Below are 17859 nucleotides of genomic sequence, written 5' to 3' on the forward strand. Positions count from 1 at the left end.
CAATTTAAAAAAATAACTGACCATATATGGTGGGAAAGGAAGAAATTAAGAATGATGTTCAGCATCTGATTTAGCCCAGGCTGGCTAGCACATTCTGGTGTAGACTTGTGTTCTGTTCAAAGTGACTAAGAAGGAGAAATAAAGGTCGTGTTTGAAACTAGATAATTTGAATCTGGTTGTCTATGGAGTGTTCAAGTTGACCTAGACATTTAGCTATACTGTTATTGTAGCAAAATCTGGAGAGAAGACAGACTTTAGAATTATCGACATATAAATGATCATCTCACTCCTAGGCATGAATAGTGATCACTAAAGTGAATGTGTACAGTTGCGATTCTGAACCCTGGTGAAGTCATGACTCTCCTGAAGCTGTGAGCAAAATTTAGTGGGTAAATTTGCATGTCATTTTATGAAGAGACATTTTATACTTCATAATTTAAAAGTCAGTTGCTAGGCCCTCCCTGGTGGTTCAACAAGTTAAGACTTCTCTGCAAGCTAGCCACGGCCACTTCAATGCAAGTTTGATCCCCAGCCCCAGAGGTGACCCATATGGTGTAGCAGACCTCTCCTGGCCTACCTGCTGCTCCCCTCAGCAGTGTACTTAGTTGATATGCTTGTTCTTCTCCCCATTATGTCTCTAGCGAATCCTCTCAACACCCCTGCATCTCTGTTCTGTACCCCAACTCAGAATGCACAAATAAATCTTTAAAAAAAGTAGGTTGCCAAAGGATCCCAAAGAAATTAAAACTGAGAGTAAAGTAAGACAAGCAAGGAGTCAAAAGAGACTCTAACATTGCAAAACAAAAGCATAGGGCTACAAAAGCATGGGGATGAATAAATGATTTTCCGATTTAGTGACGTGATTATCTTCCTTATACATGTAATGTAAAGAGAGAGAAAAATTACTGAAATGGAAACCAAGAGTCTGTTATCAAATTGAGTGCCTTACATTAAACTGAGACAAGAAAACAAATTAAAAATATATTTAAAAAATATTTCACAAGAACTACAAAAATCAAAAGCCTTAAACCCAATCTAACTAACTGCAAGAACAATCCTAAATCAAAGTTTATTGTTGACACTAGATAGCTAGAGGCAGTATTCTCAAAATCAACTTGTTTCAGCATTCACACTGAGAAATATATGCTAAGACCCAATGGTCATAGTTTTAGTTTTCATTTTAGTTTAACATTTTTATTGAGGTATAATTTACACACTAAAGCTCACTATAAACTGTACAGTTCAATGTTTTAAGTGTATTTTACAAAGTCATTTCAACCATCACCATAATGTTACTTTAGAACATTTCATTATCTCAAAAAGAAAACTCATACTCATTTGAAGTTACTATCCCTCCTGTTAAGGCAGTCATTAATCTGTTTCTAAAGATTTACCTACTCTGAACAGTTTATATATGTGGAATCACAAAATATGTGTTCTTTTCTGATTGACTTTTTTGAATTAAGATAATGTTTTCCAGGTTCATCCATGTTACACAAAGCATCAGTATTTCATTCCTTTTTGAAGTTGAATAATATTCCATTGTATTCATTCAATGGCTTTGGCTTACCCATCAGTGGTTGGTACATATTAGTGTTGTTTCTCTTTTTGGCTATTACAAATAATATTATGAATGCTTGGATGCCAGCACTTGTGTGGACATAAGTTCTTCTAACCTTGGGTAAATACCAAGGAGAGGCATTGCTGGGCCGCATGGCAACTCTATGTTTAATAGTTTGAGGAAATGCCAGACTGTTTCCTAGGACAGTTACACCATTTTATGTTTCCACGTTTTTGCTAAGACCTATAAATGTATGTCTTTTTGTTATGATTACTCTACTAGGGATGAAGTAGTTAACACATGGTTTTGATTGGCATTTCCTTATGGCTAATGCTATTGAGCACCTTTTCATGTACTTAGTGGTTCCTCATTCTCTTTACTGGAGAAAGTGTATTTAAATCCTTTTCTCACCATAGATTTCTATTTAATCATTGAGAAAGACATATAAGAGAGAGAAAAACACTAGGTATTATTTTAAAAATCAAATTACCAGAGAAAATAAGGATAAAGGTAGAGAGAAAAGAGCACCCAGGAGAACATAAAGGAATCAAAGTATTAGAGATTAAAAAAAACATTCATTGGTCGAAGAACACACAAGCTGGAAGGAGAGATGTTTATGGTTAGAATTCTTGAACTAGTTTGAATTGATTTTATTGGTGGAGCAATTAAGAATGACCACAAAGACCAAGCTGTGACTATAGAGGAATGAATTCTCAAAGCCCCACTGAGAAAAATGTCAAACAGTTCCCAGGGCTAGAGTAAGAATCACTGAGACAGAACATATGAAAGTACTTTGCAAACTATGCAAATATAAACCTTGTAAAAATAACTGTATGTCCCTTTTGTAGGTTTAAAAAGGGAAGAGCTTTGATAAGTAACTTTGAAACCTGTTTTGGAAGATGACAGTAACAAATAGCAGTTTAACATTTATGACAACTCCTAGCAATGTGCTCAGTAGTATACAACATTTATCAGATTTATTCATCCAAAACACCCTAGAAAGTAGGCTCTACTATTATCTTCAATTTCACAAGTGAAGATCTACAGATCAAATATAATAAAGCTATTTTCTCTAATGAAAACTGTGCTGGTTTACAATGTAATCGACACTAGTTATCTACTTACTGGATCTCTTTATAGACACATCCTCAATGATATGAAAAATCTAACCCATCATATGAAAACTACAAATAGTCTCAATATATTGCTTTTAACATGATTGTCAGAGAAAAGGACTTTTTGATAATCAAACATGCCCACCTTGGAATTTATTTTATTTATTGCTTCAACAATTCATAAATAATCTCTCTATAACAAAGGTAAGTAATTAGTTTAAAACTATCTTATCTAGAATCTATCTTCATGGTATGGGGTCAGAATCAATCTAAGTGTTTTCTTTATATTATTAATAATGCTTTTTTTCATTAAACACAGATTGGTTTTGTTTCTATTTTATTTCTTCAGTATTTAATCACTATCCATTGATTTCTGATATTTCTATTTTGTTTCTTGTCATGTTACTAGTCTATATTCAGGTAGTCTTGTTAATATATCTTGGAATAGGTTTTGATCAAGAATGGCAAAATGTAATTTCTTCTCTTCTTCTATGCTACACAATCATTAATTAGACAATGACAGCTACAGAAATGTGACCCTTGCTTGGATAATGACAGTACCCCCACCCTGCCCCATATACACATCTAGTTTGGCTATTATACTAATTGCCAATATTTGAAAATCAGAACACTCATAGGTATGTTGGTCTGAATATACCTCCTCCATCAAAATTTGTATAATGAATCCTAAAATTCAAAGATGATGGTACTAGGAAGTATTTAGGTTTTGGAGGTGGGAGGTGGGGGTGGGAAGAAGTTGAAGGGGTTGATTAGATCATGAGAGTGGAACCCTCCTGAATAGGATTTGTGTCTTTTAAAAGAGGATTCCAAAAGAGCTCTCACTTAATCCACTATATCAGGTCATAACAAGAAGGTGCCAGATATGATCCAGAGAGATAGCCCTCATAAGAACATAACTGTGCCTGTGTCTTGACCTTAAACTGTCAACCTCTTGAACTGACAACCTCCAGAAATAAATTTGCTGTACTGGGGTTAGAGCAGCCCCGAAGATGAAGACCATAGGTCATCTAATCTCCTTACTTTCTCTTGTACCAATAATAGATTGGTACAGCTTCTCTTAAAAACCTAGCATCACTAGGCTCATCTTCCCATATGCTAAAACTCACCTAGATCTGAATAATAGCATTCTCCTTGTATGAGGCACAAGCATGTGATTTCAAGTGTCTAACATTCCCTGTTATCTTATTCCCATCCCACTTAAATGATTTACAGTGTATGCCCAGAGACCTTTTAATTTGGAAACGCTGGTGAAATCCACCAGTTTCCTTTCTGCCTTCAAATTCAGAAAATTTGTTGTTAACTTGGTGCTCAACTTCAGTAATGACACTTGTTCTAGATTTCTAGTCTAATCACCTCTCTACTTCTGGTATGATTCCTGATAATTTATCCCCATTTAATTGTTTTTAATGTATACACCTAAATCTACTCCTCTCAATTATTTTGTGAACAAGAATATTTTTTAAAATGTCTTTTGCTGAAGTTCTTGCCTGTTTCTTTATTTTGTAATTTATACTATTAATCAAGTTCAATTCAAACCCTACTGGGATCTTAACTGGTATTGTATTAAATCTATAAATTAGTTTTGTTAGTTTTGTCATCTTTATTATATGAAGACTATCAAACAGAAGTAGATTATATTTCTCTTATTTTTTATTTCTATTAAACATAATTCTCTTTATTTGTGCATGTATCTTACTAAATTTTATTTTTTAATAAAACAAGTATTATCTTTTTCATTATATTTGCCTCCTGATAAATGATGGAATTCAGTTAGGTGTATGCCTTATGACCCATGATTTAAGCATCTCATTTCAAGATATGTTTTTGTTGAATTTTTTAACATTTAGATTATAGTTCCTTGCCACTGGCAAACATTATTTTTCTCTCTATACACATTCTATGTATCATGTTAATATATTTGTTTTAACTAGTTATTCAAAACAGTGTTACAAAATAAGGTGGTGTCTTTAAATTGTTTTAAAACACTCTATTTCTCTATACTACTAGTATCTGCCATTACTAGAAACTCCATCGCCTTCTTTATATGCCATTGTACTTTAAATGTTTCTGATAGAAATGCCAACATAATTCAGGGCAGGAAGAGTCTTTTCTTTTTAAAAAAAATTATTATTATTATTACTACTTTTTACCTCAGTCTTCATTTTATGCATTTTTTCATCTCAGTTCTAATCCCCATTGACTTCCCACCACCAATTCACCCATGTGCCATCACCATAGTCCCATACACTCTTCCCACCCCAGTTTTGATCCTATTCCACTCTCTACCCCTGTAAAAATGTCTTTGGTTTATAATTGTTTATTGTTTTTCATTTTTACTTTATAACAAATGCTTTTTTTTTTCTAATCCCTTATGCTCCTGTTATAAGTGAAACCATCCTGTATTTTTCTTTTTCTTTCTGGCTTATTTCACTAAGCGCAATCCCTTTCATCTCTACCCATGTTACTGCAAAAGGCATCAGTTTATCTTTTCTGATTGCTGAGTAATCTCCATTGTGTACAGGTACCACATCTCCTTAATCTAGTCATCTAATTTTGGACATTTGGGATAATTCCACATCTTCCCTATAATAAATAAAGCAGCAGTAAACATAGGGGTGCAGGTGTCCTTTGGGTAGATACCTAGGAGTGGGATTGCTGGGTCATGTGGAAGCTCCATATTTAGCACTTTGAGAAACCTCCCAACAGCTTTCAAAAGTGGTTGTACCAGTTTGCATTCCCACCAGCAGTGTAGGAGAGTTCCTTTTTCTCTACATCCTCATCAACACTGTTGTTGCTAGTTGTTTTAATATGTGCCATTCACACTGGTGTGAGATGGTATCTCATTGTAGTATTCATTTGCATTTTTCTTATTACAAGTGATGCTGAACATTTTTTCATATGCCTGTCGGCTGTCTGCAATTTTTTTTTTTAAGCTCTTTTGCCATTTTTTGATGGGGTTGTTCACTTTATTTTTGTTGCGTTTCATCAGCTCTTGGTCCGTTGTCATTAGTTTTGTGTGCGAAAATTTTCTCACAATCAGTGGGGTGTCTCTTTTGCTGTACAGAGTCCTCTTACTTGATGTAGTCCCAGTTGTATATCCTTCAGTGCAGGAAGAATCTTTTCAATAAATTCCTCTAGGATAATTGGGCTTAGGATGGAGTACGGGGAGATGAACTTAACCTCTTACAATATACAGAAACAGTAAATCAAAATGAACCATAGATCTAAACATTAGAGCTAAACAAACAAACAAAAAAATTGCAGGAGACTTAAAAAAAACAAAAAAAAACTTTGTGGCTTTGGAGCATAGTAATTTCTTAGAGCATGAAAATAATAAACTAATAAAAATACATTTTTACATTTTTATTGTGTGGTTAAAAATTTATCTAATGAGGGCCCTTCCTGGTGGCACAATGGGTTGAAAGCACAGCACTACAAAGTTAAGTTATCCATGACCAGTGTAGCATGACTTTGATTCCCTGCCAGGGAGGTGACCCACATAGAGTGACAGACCTCTCCTGACCCACCTGCTGCTCCCCTCAGCTATGTATTTCAGTCAATCTGCTTGATCTGCTCCCCAATCTGTCTCTGGTGAATCCTCTCACTCCTTCCGCCTCCCCACCCCCACACCTTTGGTCTGTATCCCACTGTATGCCAGTTCTTGTATGTATGCATAAAGAAATCTTTTTTAAAAATTTTATATAATAAATAAATTTATATTTGATCAAAGTCAAAAACTTCCACTTATCAAAAGATACCATTAAGAAAATGAAAATATAAACCACAGAGTAATGAAAATATTTATAAGACATTTGACAAAGGTCTTGTATTCAAAATACATAAAGAAATCTTCTAATTCATTTAAAAAAACAAGCCAATTTGTTTAAAAATGTTCAAAAATAAAGAGTAAGTACTTCTTTATATGACCGGTCAACAGCCAACGCTAACAAAGATGCTCAATCTCACTGGTCAACAGAACTATTATTACTAAAACCACAAAGAGATGCACTGGATAGGTAAAATTAAAAAGAACAACTAAATAAAATATCAGTGAGGAGACCAATAAGTATAACCCTCAGACTTACATAGTAGGAATGTAAAATGGTACAGCTACTTTAGAAAACCACTTAGCAATTTGTTTTAAAGTTAAACATATTCAACATATGACTCAGCAATCCCAACCATAGGTATTGACTCAAAAGTAATAAAACATATACCCACAAAACATTGTGCACACGAATTTCAGCAGCATTATTCATAATAGAAAAAAAATCAAATATGGAAATATCACCAGTATCCAAATATTGATAAGAAGATAAACAAAAAGGGATATCCACACAATGGAACACAACTCAATAATCAAAAAGGAACAAACTAGTGTTAGATTTACAACATGGGTTTATACATTATTATGCTATATTTAAAAACTAGACACATGACACAACATATTTTATGAATCTTTGTATATCTTATTATAGAAAAGGGAAATTGATACCTACAGAGAGTAGGCCAGTGGTTTCCTAGGGACAAGGTTGGGGCAAGGACGGGCTACAAAGGAGCATGGGGTAATTTTCTGGGAATGACAGAAATGTCATTCTCATAGTGAAGAGAATATTACTATATAATTATCAAAACTCAACTATATATTTAAAATGGGTAAATTTATATGCAAGTTATATATAGTTCACCAAAACTATAAAAATACAATAATTTAAATATCATCTTGAAGACACACTTTACAAAACCTACCTTAGTCTAATGTGCATCAGTGTGTAATAAAGAATTTAACCTATCCAGAAATTGGATGGGACTTTTGTCCTGGGCTTCTGGAAGTTGACTACTAACCTTATAGGTGTCTTTACTTGTCTGGGGCCTTAAAACACAACTAATGATGTAAGTTAAAGTGAGAGTAGGACATTCCAGATAGAACTCCGGTTAACCACTCTTACAAAGACCAGCAATATAATACAGACTGGGAGTTTTAGCTCATGTGGTATCAGCTTAACCAAAGGGCTAGATACTGAGTGAGACACCTGAGCAAAGAACCTGTCCGCATAATGGAGCTCCCCAAAATTCTGAATACTCAGGCTTGGGTGAACTTGCCATCTGTAACATTCTTTGTGTTGTCACACATCAACACCAGGAAAGTAACATGTCCTTACTCCATGGAAAGAAAACCCTGCAAACACTTCCCTATGTACTTTCATTACCCGATTCTAATCTGTAACCTTTCCCTATAATCAACCACAACTTTGAATATAACAGTGAGTTCTATAAGGCTAGCTGGCAAATTGTTTAATCAAATGTGATCTTGCAGTTATCTGAATTTCTAACTGGTATCAGACATACTGTTATAGACTCACAAATGTCAGAAGTGAGGGCGGTTGTAAACTGTGCACCCTCTACCTTCTTAGTAGCCCTCAACTCTCACATCCAGACAAATATAAAGATGGCAAACCAGTGATAACAAAACTCACAGTTGAAGTGGTTAATAATTTTCTAAAGTACAACATATTACAAAGGTCACATCTATATGCTTAAACACAATTAACAAAGGCTTCTGGGAATCTTTATAGTTCCAGTTTACCTGGAACCAAACCAAGCCTGGAGAGTCTGTGCTGAGCAAGTGTAATTGGCTGTTAAACTAAGATGTGGCAAATGGACACACCCAGGACTTTAACAAAGACGAAAACCAATCAACCTTGTCTGGGTGCTTGTGCGTCATCTAATTTGCTACTGGCTGTTTACTTCCTTATTTAGATATCTGCCAAGCTTTCCAACTTTCTACCCCTGCACTTTCTGAATATGCAGCTGTTAGCATTATTACCTACAACGAGTGTCACCCTAGGAGAGTTACACTAGCAATATAGATTTTACCTTAGTAAAAATTTTTAAAGTCAGGCTAAAAGAGTAGTATGATCACAACATGACAAAAAATATTTTCCAAAAACGTCTCCATAAATTTACCTTCTGAAAATTTAGGTAGCACATTTACAGCTTTTTACATTCACCTTGAGATAAATAAAAGTTTTGGAAGAAACTGCATAAATAATGCAGTAAATGTCTACTTAGAACATCATAAATTTTACTAATTAAATGCTTATAAATTTGTGGGAAAATGAGTTCACAACAGCAAGTTCAGGTGAAGTTCTATCTAGGCTACTCTTTCTCATGATGACTCAGATACCTGAGGTAGTAGGTTAATGTTGGGATTAGAGTATCTGACAGGAGGGAAAGGAGAGTGCTTTCCCTCAGAGTAAAGCCAAAAGTACCAAAGGTTTAGAGCATTTCCATTTGTTCCAATTTATCCCTAAGAGTGGAGAAAAGCAGTTGATCTATACCCTATAAAATCCAAGCATTTAGCACAGTAGATAAAGGCACTACTGCTCCTCTTCTCTCTGAAATCTCTAGAACCACACAAGACAGTGTCAGGAGCTCTTTCCTGTGTCACCAGTCTTCACTGTTTTCAGACAGAACCAAGTTTTGCATTCTGGTTAGAATCCTCTCCTCTTAGAGAGAGGCTAGAGACACAAATTTACCCAAGACCACACATGACCATCCATTCACCATTGCTCCACTTTCTACCCCTTTCCCCCAATCTCCCTGTGTGTACTCTTTCTGGATGCCTACTTTATCCTATTTTCCCTCGTGAGCCTGCAAGCTCTGCTCTGAACTTCCCACCATTTTATTAGGGTCCTAAAAACCTACTTGAAATTACTCTGTCCCTGAACACCCAGTCATTGGCTGAGAGAGTCTTCGGCTCACCTGAACATTTGGGATGAACATGTTGCTTAAAGAAAGAGGGTGGGGTCAGAGATGGAAGCATGAGAAAGATTTGACCTGCTGTTGTTGAGGAAAAGAACCACTGGCAAAGCACATAGCTACAGAGCAGATAAGCTGTCTCTACAGTCTGAACCTTGGCTGATAGCCAGCAAGAAAACAACCCCGGTTCCACATGGAATCAAATTCTGCCAACAGCTCCAATGAACATGGAAGAAGATTCACTCCCCAGAACCTGCAGAAAATAACAGCTTTGCTGACTAGCCGTGTAAAACTTGAAGCAGGGAACCAACTGAGGCATGCTGTGCAGAGTTCTGATTTACAGAAGTTTGTTGTTTTAAGCCATTTAGTTTGTAGTAATTTCTCAAAACAGCAGTAGAATCTAATACAATGATGGTCCCAGTGCTGGTATTAAGTTCTTTTATTTTCCTATCCCCCCCACCAGCCAGCTGTTAGGAACCCAGGAAGCTGGCTTTCCATATCCAACATTTATGTAGGCTGTCCCACACTGCACTGTCACAGTTGATTGTGTATTTTGTCTTCCTCACTAGATTGGTAGTTCTTCAAGCACAAGAACTGTGGATGTCTTTTTCCTTTTTATTTTATTAGTTTATTAGCCATGAAACATATATTGATTGTAGAAAATGGAGGGAAAGTATAAAAGAATATTAAATCACACTTAAAATATTCATGTCATTTCATAATCTTCTACATACGTGTATATATAATTATGCATATAAGCTACATTATAATAATCAACATTTTCTTTGCAATATTCTATCAATATTCCATGTTAAAGGACACACTTCCCCAACATCACCTTCACTGGCTGCCTAGTACCTAGGCTGGGCCACATCCTAGAGAACTTCTCTAGTGTCCTTACATCCTTCCTTTTGTAACACTTTGATGAGCGTACAATGTTTTTATTAAATTCGGTCTTTTACCTTGAATAATAATGTCCATGAAATAAGAGGGTATCTATCTTGCTTGAGTATAATTTCCAGTGTCTAACCCAAAGATGATCAAGAAATAGAGCTCATGAGTAAATGAATGAGTTTGACTAAATCTTTTCATCCTTAATTAAGTCTCTAAATACTAAATACATATCTACTGTGGGCTAAATAATTAATAGAAATTTCAAGAATGAAGGAAAGTCACTTAGTAAACAGAAATTTAGGTCACTGAGGAAAAGAAACTAGTCCTAGTGACTTAAAACTAAACATCTGTACGTGGCCGATCAAAGGATCCTCAAAGCATATATTCTAGAAAATTTTATCCTTACTATTCCAGTTATTTTTCTTTTTTCAAATAGGGGCAGATATACATAGTGAATAGGATTGGATAAATCTTTTAAAATCTTCAAATAAATACAATAAAGAAAGAAAAATGTTCTTACTGAAATACAGCATGGGACAAGGCCAGAAAGTATGGCAGTATTCTCACAAGTAATTTAAAAGTGAACACATTCAGGTGAGAAAATAATAAGAATAATGAACAGCCATATACCAGAGACATTTTGTAGGGGTGGGGGGGAAGTGCACGGGATTATGGTGATGGGAAGTGCACGGGATTATGGTGATGGGAAACCCGCGGGGATTACAATTGAGATGATGTAAAAATAAACTTATAAAAAAAAGTGAATACATTCTCCTTAGTGGTACATTATCACAACCATCCCTTAAATAAACCATTATAAGCTAGCATGCTAATGAGCAATCATGGGGTGTATAGAACCAGAGATACTAAACCAACATAGTTCTGAACTCTATAGAAGGTAATCAGTGGCCACTGAAGTTCTATTCTGTATCCACATGGTGTTCATAAAACAGAGCTTTTTAAAAAGCCTACTAGCAGATGACTGTATTAAAAAGATATGGTACATAAAATACAATGGAATATTACTCAGCAACCAAAAAAAAAAAAAAAGAAACACATGTCTTTTGCAGCAACATGGATGGAACTGGAAAAGATCATGCTTAGTGAAATAAGCCAGAAAGATAAAGAGAAATACCAATGGTTTCTCTCATAGCAGGAATATAACGGGACAGGCGAGAAAATAATGATAATGATGAACAGCTATATACCAGAGACATTTTGTGGGGGTGGAGTGGGGAATGGGATCAAAAACAGTGGGGGGAGAGAAATGCACTGGATTATGGTGATTCAGTGATGGGAAGTCCAAGGGGATTGCAACTGAGATGGAAAAATGCACAAAATGTTGTAAAAATAAACTATTATATATCTATATATAAAAACAATTATTTTTTTAAAAGCCTACAAGCTACTAAATAATAATGTTACTAAAAAGTAGCATCAGTTTAAGTTACATATTTTTCACTAAAAATGCTTAAAACATACAAGTGGTAAAAATATCCCAATGTAGGCCCTCCCTGGTGGCACAGCGGGTTAAAGCACTGCACTAAGAAGCTTAAGCCAATTCCGCATGAGTTCGATCCCCGCCTGCCCAGGAGGAGATCCACATGGTGTGGCAGACCTCTCCTGACCCGCCCGCTGCTCCCCTCAACAGTGTACTTTGTCGATCTGCCTGTTCTGCTCCCCACTCTGTTCCTGGTGAATCCTCTCACCCTCCGCATCTCTGGCCTGTACCCCAGTTCTGTATGAATAAATAAATAAACCTTAAAAAAATATATATCCCAATATAAAATAAGGCTAATGCATCCTATCATTAAAATTCATTTCTGTATCTGACAAAGAAAGAAACTGAGACGATTATCCTCAAATTACTCAAAGTCTTCATAGTTTAGACAGGTGTTTTGGTTCTTTTCAAAGTTTTTTTAGTTACAACTTTATTAATTTTTATAACCTGCCTTTTATTCTTTCCATATGCTAAGAGTTCCTTTTACCTTTAAATGTTGTGAGAGAGCAGGTCCCAAAAGCAAAGAAGGCAGGGAACTGGAATCACTGTGTGGTTAAGCAGAGCCAACCTGGTCTGTAACACGAGACCTAAATTGAGCATAGAAACTGGACAGCTAGTTCCTCCTAGAGAGCGAGTATTCTATCAAGAAGAAAAAATACACTGGTTTCATCAACTCACTCATGTCTCCTGGCCCCCTGTTCTTCAATAGTAAAATGAAGGGCTCCAGGATCATGAGGACCCTTCCAGCACAAACATTCTAAGCTGTGGATTTCCAGGGAATTAACAATTAAAGAAAAGAAGTAATATTCACACTCCGGTTTTCATGAGCTAGCCTGCTTAAGATTATGAAAGAAATTGCAGGTTTTAAGTAAAATGCCCCCCCTCCAAAAAACTCACATGCATATCACCACCCTCTAGGACTTCTACTTTCTGTACATCGAGTTAACACTGACTTTCTGATATCTGAGTGGCATTTTAGGGTCACAGAACCTTTATCACTGAATGGAATTTCAAATGGCTTCTTCAAAGAAAAGACAAAGGAAAGGCAGATTTGCATAAAAAATATAACTTTCGAATCACCATGGAAAAATCAATGTTGATAAGTAAGAAGCACTAGGAAAATTTGTTAGTGGACACTAAGCTCCTCTTTGTTAGGATTATTTCAGAAGGAAGAAGAGAGTTCTAGAATGACATAAAGTCTACATAAAAGATTAAAAGTAGTTCCCCATTTACCCACAGTCAAATTTACTTCCTCTCTACAAACCAGTGTTCCCTTGCCATAGCTCTCCCACCCAGGTGGTGGAAACAAGGGAATATTCATTCATCCCCTCTTCCAATCTGTTTTCCAAGGGGCCAACAGAGATAGATGTTTTGCCTCAGCAATAGCCCCCATATAACTAGAAACATCCTGCTTTATCTATAATTAATATGGGAACTAGGAAGCTCCTCTCTGGGAACAATTAGTAGAATAATAATTCCCTATCTAAACATACACTCTAAGGCTAGCTTCATGGTTTGAAAAACTGTAGGCAAGTAGAACGTGGCAGAAGAGTTATACTTTTGGAATTGTCAATAAGAGTTCAAAATATATTATTACTACCCCACACTCCACCACAAACAAAATGGCTGTAAGACACACCCAGGTTTTACAGTACCACAGCTCAGTTACAAATCAAGTCATTTTCCTCTCCAGGTCTTACAACTATTTGATGGGAAACCATAAAGAGGTTCCACGCTAGATAACCTTAGATACCCTGTTGTTTTTTACATGTAATGGTGTTAGGATGAGGGATCAAATCCACATTTATAGCATTATTTCCATGCAAAAAGTTTTATACATCTCAAGCAACCAATTTAAAAATCAACTTTGGGACATGACCCATTTTGAAGTTGGTGTCTTTCTGTTTTTGATAACTATTGTCAGCATGCTTACTACTACCATAAATATATTATGAGGTAAAATTATTATTGAAGAAAAATAACACATTACCGGTAAAATGATATGGGGAAAATGCACTGCCTTTCCTTTTCTACTAACAGAAATTTTATAATAATCTTGGCACTTTAAATATTCTAGTTAAACATGTCATTTCCCCATTTCTTTCCTGGCTTTCCTCCTTCCTCTTTTATTGCAGTTTAATGAGCCCTTCTCAAGTCAAGTCTTGGATACTTAAACCTGGTAGTTACACAAAACTTGGTGCTCTGGGGAGACAGCAGAGCAGCTTGCATGACAGAATAAGATTGTCCTAACTGTGCTTATCTCCTAGTGTTTATGCTCTTATATAATCCCTTCCCCTTGAGTTTGGGTGGGACAACACTATCATTATTATATCACATAGACTGTAACTTCCACCTTGCTAGCAAACTTTTTCTGTTTCATGCTCCCTTGCTAGCTTGATGAATGAAGCCAACACATAGAGACGCCCACATAGGCTGTATGAAGGGCTGGGAGCCAGTAAAAAGCTAAGGCTCACAATCCACTTCTCAAGTACTAAATGTTGCCAACAGCCACATATGCCTAAAAAAGGGGGTCTTCCCCTAAAATTTAATTGTAAGAGACTCTGAAGCAGGAAGCAGTTAATTCACATTCAGATTACTGACCCATAGAAATTGTAAGACAATAAATATATGTTGCCATAAGTTTATGGTAATATTGTTATCTAGCAACTGACAATTAATATAGGCACATGAGAAACACAGAATCAGAAAATTTTTTTTAAAAAAAGATCCAAGTATGAGAGAGGGAAGTTTGGATAATACAAATCACTGTGGGAAAAGCTTAGCTTTGAAATAGTTCATAAAAAGGACAATTTATGAGATCACCTTTAAAGTCTTTCAAGAATTCTGATTGGCAGGTGGTATAGCAGAGAGATAGAAGCAACTGAGTAGCACAGACTACATCACACCAAAAGACAGAAAGAGAAGACTGAATAGGTACAACTGGGCATGGTCATGAGGGAGCCTGGAATGGTAAGGGCTAGGTGGGTTGACTGTTGATACTACTAACAAAACCCTAAAGGAGAGGCCTTGAGTAGGAAAAGGTAGGACAGCAGAGAGGATGGAGAGGACTAGAGATAAGACGACCAAGAATACATAAGCTAGCAGAACAGTCTACTTCTTAAGAGGATAACAACCACAGGGGGGTGGAGAAGATTCACACTCATGATTAATCAAATACATGCAAATTAAAATTGTAAAACACCAGTTTCCAGTTGATCAAATTACTACATAAAATCTGTTCATATGACAAAATAAGGTAATCTGAACACTGGCAGTTATAAATGGAACAGCCTTCATTTAATAATATAAACTGATAATCTAAAAATATTCAGATCCTCAGACTCAAGATTCAGATCATATTCTACAGAAATAATTTATTTACCAACTCAACAAACATTTAATGGAGTACTTCCTACATTTTAGGCATATATATTACTATGTATATAAGTAATAGCTGTAAACAAAACAGACATCAACCCTTCCCTCACAGAATCTTGAAGAAACAAACATTTAACAATAATCAGAAAATAATTTGTAATAATACCACTACAGGGCCCAATGAGACTATTTTTTAATTTTTTATTTTAAACTGTGACATCAAAAAAGACATCTCTGGGAGGAACATTTACTCTGAGTACTTAAAAATAAATAGAATTTAGTAATCTGAGAATGGGAAAATTATAAATTTATGTTATATTAAAGGAATATATTATATTAAAGGAATAATACGAAGGTAAAGAGTGACTGCACTCAAGGTTTTATTCATTTCATTCATTAATTTATTCAACAAATACATACAGAAATAATAAGTACAGGGTACAAGAATCTGAGGGTGAAGGGTAGGAAAAAGTGATCAAGGTCAAGTTGAGGTTAGATTCAAAATAATTCAATAGCCAAAGAAGCTCCTGGTGAGCATAATGAAATGAAAAATATATGAGGAAATGAATAGAAAAGGAAGAAACCAAGGCATTTGGCAATGAAAAAATAATTGGAATAGGGCTTCCCTGGTGGTATAGGGATAGCTATCAAACTATTACCAGCTACTGGGGCAAGAGTTTGATGCCTGGCCAGGGAGGTGACCCATATGGCACAGAAGACCTCTCTTGTCTCCCTGCTGCTCCCCTCAGCCGCGTACTTCATTAGATCTGCCTGTTCTGCTCCCATTCTGACACTGGCAAATCTTCACACAGCCCTACCTCCGCACCTCTGGTTTCACCCCAGTTTTTATATGCATAATTAAGTAAATCTTTTTAAAAAGAAAAAAAAATGGAGTAAAGATAACAAACACAAAGACATCTGCCTACTTGGAATTCCAAACAGTACAGACTTACCTGGAAAAGGTCTATTTAAAAATTTACCACTTATTACAAGACATTATGATTTACAGACAGAAATACTTAGATGGTTCAACACTTAAATGTTCATATGCAGAGAAGCAAGAAGTCGAGATCAAAAATACATTTTAAACATGTATACGTGTGTTAGAACAGCTATCCTAGTGAAACTACTTTCCCTATAACTGTCCATGAATGGTTGCTGAATATGTTAAGAATTCAGGGAAAAGAACCACTTTTTAAAGTAATAGTATGTTCTCTACATAAAAGGTCAACATATTCCTAAAAGCACAAAATTTGAAATCTGCTCAATTAAAATTAAAAACTAACCAAATGAACTTCTATAAGTTAAATGCGAAAGTGACATTTACACAAATCTCTTTGATGAAAATATGTTTGAACTGTGATATCAGCAAATTAGAAAAGAGCCCATAAAAATAACGACAGCCTCATGTGAGCAGAGGGAGTAGAGATCCTTTCCTTCTATCTTGTTAATTACCTAAGCAGTAATATTTTATGTTTGGTACATGTCAACAGCATTAAAGAGTTAAAACAACATTTGACAGCAAAGACGCTACCCATGCACACACAAAAGATACATGAAATTCTACCATTTTTGTAATTTACTATATATGGGTCTAAAATTATTTCAAAATAAAAAGTAAATGTGTGTGTGTGTAGATGGGTAGTCTTGTTAGCAGAAATAATGCAAAGCCAAAATTTTAACCTCATGAGACAATCAAAAAAGAATAAGTAAAAAAATCCTCTAAATTACTAAGAGTGGAATTTTCATTTCAGTCAAGGGATGCAGGTGCGTATCAAGAGAACTCATAGGAGGTTATTCCACTGGCAATCAGACATTCTGTAATGGTTTTCAACCCTTCTATGCCTCTGCTACCCCTACCTCACAAGGTGGTATCATATGTGTGCTGACTAACAATCCTCATTATTGTTATTTAATTTGCAATCATTTGAACTGCATTACTCCTCCATTAAATGGAGGCATACATTTGAGATATGATTAACTATTCAAGTTTGTTTTCTTATCTACTGACTTCTTCAAGCTTGTAAAATTATCAAATTCACCTTTATACTTTTAGTAGGGGCACAGATTTGATGAAGAGATTTAGATAATAAACATAGCTATAAAATCCAGGAAAATGCTTCATAACAGAATTACAAACTAAATAATGTTTTACCCACTTAGTCTTTTTTTTAAGGTATGTTAACTAAACTGGTTAACCTATTACCTTGAAATTAATTTGGTTAATTCTGTAGATCTACTTTGACCTATTTTGCTTAAAAAAATCTGATGGGACTGAGAAGAATATTTGAGTATCATACATAAAATATACTGATGGCACAGTGGGTTAAAGCACAGCACTGAGAAGATTAAACCACTTCAGCATGAGTTCAATCCCTGCCCGGCCCAGAGGTGATCCACATGGCGTGGCAGACCTCTCCTGACCCTCCCACTGCTCCCCTCAGCAGTGTACTTCGTCTGCTCTGCCGGTTCTGCTCCCTGCTCTGTCTCTGGCAAATCCTCTCACCGCCCCTGCACCTCTGGTTGTACCCCAGTTCTGTATGGGTAAATAAATAAATCTTTAAAAAACAAAAATATGTATATATATATATTTGATGAAAATACACACTTTCACAAGTAGACATTAA

At 35.6% G+C, this 17859-nt stretch overlaps 1 protein-coding gene across 3 annotated transcripts in view; it reads right to left on the reverse strand.

The window, feature by feature from the left end:
* SLC44A1 (solute carrier family 44 (choline transporter), member 1) overlaps positions 1 to 17859 on the reverse strand; it is a 156011-nt gene that overhangs the window by 88442 nt on the left and 49710 nt on the right. The gene's annotated exons all lie outside the window — the stretch shown is intronic.

Source organism: Condylura cristata, unplaced genomic scaffold (assembly GCF_000260355.1).
Source record: "Condylura cristata isolate star-nosed mole 26May11 unplaced genomic scaffold, ConCri1.0 scaffold00006, whole genome shotgun sequence".
Taxonomy (NCBI): Eukaryota; Metazoa; Chordata; class Mammalia; order Eulipotyphla; family Talpidae; genus Condylura; species Condylura cristata.